Source organism: Protobothrops mucrosquamatus, unplaced genomic scaffold (assembly GCF_001527695.2).
Source record: "Protobothrops mucrosquamatus isolate PMUCROS unplaced genomic scaffold, P.Mucros_1.0 scaffold1975, whole genome shotgun sequence".
Classification (NCBI taxonomy): domain Eukaryota; kingdom Metazoa; phylum Chordata; class Lepidosauria; order Squamata; family Viperidae; genus Protobothrops; species Protobothrops mucrosquamatus.
This window is the reverse complement of record NW_015388091.1, coordinates 331665-335849: the sequence shown is the minus strand read 5'-3', so window position 1 is coordinate 335849 and position 4185 is coordinate 331665.

Below are 4185 nucleotides of genomic sequence, written 5' to 3'. Positions count from 1 at the left end.
AGGGGCGGATTCAATCAACCGCCATGTAGGCCTGTGCTCAGCTCATCGAGCACTCAGGACATGGAACATCAATCGCTGTACGAACGACCCAGGAAGAGTGAGGAGGGAAATGCAGGACTGGAAAAAGAACATCCCTTGGAGCCCCCATCTGCCCTCACTCGATCGGACTAGCAAAGCCTGGAATGGCGGCCCCCTTCCATCAGATGTGCAGCCATCAGCTGGCCCCCAACAAACGGATCCCAGTAAACAACCGTCACAGCGATTCCAGAGGCGGTTACGACGTGCCTCTCCCCCTCCCCTGGCAAGGAGAGACAGCTCACCCAACAAAGGATTGAGATCCAAGGGGCAGGTGAATGAGCGAGACATCACGAGATCAAAGGACCGGGGGGAGGATGAGCCACCCGCCGGTGGCACCGTCAGACATCCTATGACAACCCAGTCGAGGCGAAGTGGGGGGAGGGTTTCCCCAGCGCATCTAGCGACCTGCCAACAATGGATTGAACGACAAAATGCTAGACGTGGAGTAACGATCGAGGACGCCCAGATAGTGGGCGAGGGGGATGAGACTGGGACGTCTTGGGGGAGAGACAGAGCCGGAGAGGTTGACAGAGTGGAGGCAGCCCGCCGGGAGAAAAGTAGAGCGGGGGCGCCCCGCGAGAGAGACGGAGCCGAGGTGCCTTACGAGAAGGACAGCACTAAAGTGCCTCACCAACCGTACAAGATCAGTAGTGGGGGAGGGAGGGAGAGGGAGGGGAATGGAAACAAAAAGGAGAAAGAACGACCTATGCCGGGGCGCAGGGAGAACGGACACCGTGTTCATAAGAATTCAGGAAACAACTTACATTCCCCCCCACCTCTCAGAGACAGACACACGTATAACAGCGGGGGAGCCGTATGCAGGGAAAGCAAGAATGCCTTACCATCGAATCTGCCTAACACCCTGATAACGAATGTAATAGCACTCGAAAGGACACAAACTCAGAAAAAGGAGCCGAACATCAAAGCAGGCAGCATGCTCGAAGTGCGGCAGGATCAGCTGGGGCCGGTCACGCACTCCAGGAGCTGGAAGCAGGCATTGAATGGCTGTATATAAGTCTTTACCGGCATTTGCCTTTTTAGCCCTGATGATGTCAAGTGCACTTGACGAAAGCTTGGCGGATTAAACTCTATATGTTTTTATAGATTTCTCTTGGTGGTCGTTTTATTTTGTAATGAATATTCCCAAGAGTCGTATTTTTGTTTTTATTTCTGAAAGGACAATATTTAGATTTATTGTTGAGCATAACACCCTTAGTGACTTTTTGTGTAAAAAGTCCCAAAAATAAACTTGTGGTTTATGGTTTTAATGATTGAATGGGACAGACTATTGAAAGAAGAGAGTTGCAATGTAATTTCAGAGAGACAGGTTAATATATCACTGTTCTTATAAATGCCTATGAAGAATATTGAAAACTACTTTATATCTTTTTATTTTCCTTTTTTTCCCAAATCTCTTTATCCAAGAAATCAACTAGGATCTCCAGCTCCTTCCCAATGTCCACCTGGGTTACAATTTCCTTGATAATTATTTGAACCCCAGAATGACTTGCGATGCTCTGTTGGACCTGCTCTCAGCTGGGGAGGACAATGTTCCTACATCCAATTATGGAAGGAAGAAGGATATTTTCATTGTCCTTGAAGGGACTGAGGGTAACATCTCCTCTCAATTTTGCACCATTTTGGATATCTACAAAATCCCACAAGTGCATTCATAACAGTCTACATCTTACTTCCCATCCTGTAGGGGTCAGTAGGAAAAGGTGTCACATCTGAGCAGAAGAAGCAGATACACACTCCCTATGCCCAGGTTTTCATTTGCAAGAAGGAGAATCACTTTCTTATTCATAACAACAACTCTTTTTATAATAATTTTAGGCCCACAGGTACTTCTCTTTGCTCTCAAACAAAACACATAACACTATTAAACATTGCTAATGTCATTTTTTCAATCCTTTTCAAGTCAGCTCTGCTTTGAAACAACAAAATCCAGTGATATTCATATACTTTAGTCTTCTATTCTAAAATTTATAAACAAAGCATTTCCTTTTTCTGATTCCAAAAATCAATATTTAGTGAAAGCTGGGAAAAATAGCCAGAGAAAGATGATCTGAAGACTCTCCCCCAGTAGGAGATTGAAGGGATCTTGTCCCCAAAAGCCATCTCATTAACTACATACTGTGGACTGTGGTATGGTGCTTAAATGTTGCATATTCATTTAGACATAGGAAGTGGTTGAGGAAGGCTGAGAACTTCTTGGATGCTAGGAAGATACAGTCATGATGCAGCCAAGAAGGATGATACAGCCAACCACATATTTTTTTTTTACTAAATTTGAGAATAAATGTGATAATTTCAGATTGAAGTCTTTTTGTGAATTTGCAAACTTTCATTTTAAGAAGGCAAGGATAGGTTTTCGGGATCAGGCCAGGGTCATTTTTAATCTCCCAATGACCACTAAGATACCTTTGGAGTGTCCACAAATAGAAGACAGGGGTGGATGAATTATTCCAAATTCTAACTGGATGTTTCTGCCCAATCTCACCTCCCTCCCCCACTACAGATCTGTGGGACACTTAATCATCCCATTAGGTAGTAATTCTTTTCTGGAAAACTTATGAAGCTGTATTATATCTTCTCTCTTCTTTATGCTATCTATCATAATTTACTTCACAGTGGCATTCTTGGCCAGGAATCTGCCTGGTGGCTTCAATGAAGCCAAGCTAATCACCTTCAGCATGCTAGACTTCTGCAGTGTTTGGGTGACTTTTGTGCCCACCTATCTGAGCACCAAAGGGAAATACATGGTGACTGTTCAGGTCTTCTCCATCTTGGCCTCTAGTGCTGGGCTGCTGGGCTGCTGGGCTGCTGGGCTGCTGGGCTGCTGGGCTGCTGGGCTGCATCTTCATCCCCAAGTGCTACATTATCATTCCGAGGCCAGACCTGAATACAAAGGAGCAGCTTACAACCAGAAGAAATATAGTAGTAGACTTCTGAAATGATGGTCAAACCATGCTCCAAGAACTTCACTAGCAGTACTCCTTTGGCATCTTCACATTTGGCGGGATTTTCGATAGCATCATTTCTGGTGTAGTGTTGGTTCACAATAATGCTCACCCGCACACCGCTAGACATACCCAAGAACTTTTGAAGTAGTTCTGTTGGGATGTTTTTGATCACCCACCCCATAGCCCAGACTTGGCACTGAGCAACTACTACTAAGGAATTTCAAACCTTGTAAGACATTATGACAAGTGCCTCAATTTGAATGGCAATTATCTCAAAAAGTAACGTAATGTGGTAATTTTCTAATGTGTATAAAAAAAGTTCTGTATCTGCGAGTGTCTGTTATAAATAACCATATGTAGATTTATTTCCGAATTGCCCTCATATTTTAGCTATAATATTTACAAGGTGGATGGGCCTGTAATTACTAGAGTCTTTTTTATTCCTATTTTAATATGTAGAAACTACTAATGCCATCTTCAGCCCAACTGGAAATGATAGGAATTATTTATACGTGTAAGTGAACCTGCCAATAGAGGACCTCACCAATGGGGATATTTTTTAAATATTTCAGCTTGTAAAAAGTTTTCTCCAGGAACTCTATTGCTCTTCAGGACTTTTATGATGAATTTCATCATGAACATTTTTGAGGTAAAAAATAGTGTGCATGTTGTTTGCATGATTTTTTTTTAAAAAAAACATAAAATGGTTAATTAACGCTGGGGTCCCTCTGCATTCATAAGACACGTGTTTTATCAGTTCTAGGTAAGATAATCCATTTGGATTCTTTTCATGAAGCTAGGATCACTATTTTTTGTTAAAATTATGTACAAAACATGAGCTTACCACTTCTGCTGCATCATCCATTTGTACAGAAGACTTTTTGATTGTACACAGAGCCTCTCCTAACCTTCCCAAATGTAAAGAAGAAGACCCAAAGCAATGGAGATGATGTCATGAGAGGTTATGACTGCTTAGATCCTTACCTTCTCTGCACTGTGGATCCCAATCCCTATGTCATGGTTCCAAAAGAAGAAGCTAATATCGGATGTTCTTGCTTGACACCCTAACCATGACACTTTAAATGACCATGGTGACAAGCAGCTCTTAATTTTCGAAAGAAAGATATGGTTGGATCTATCA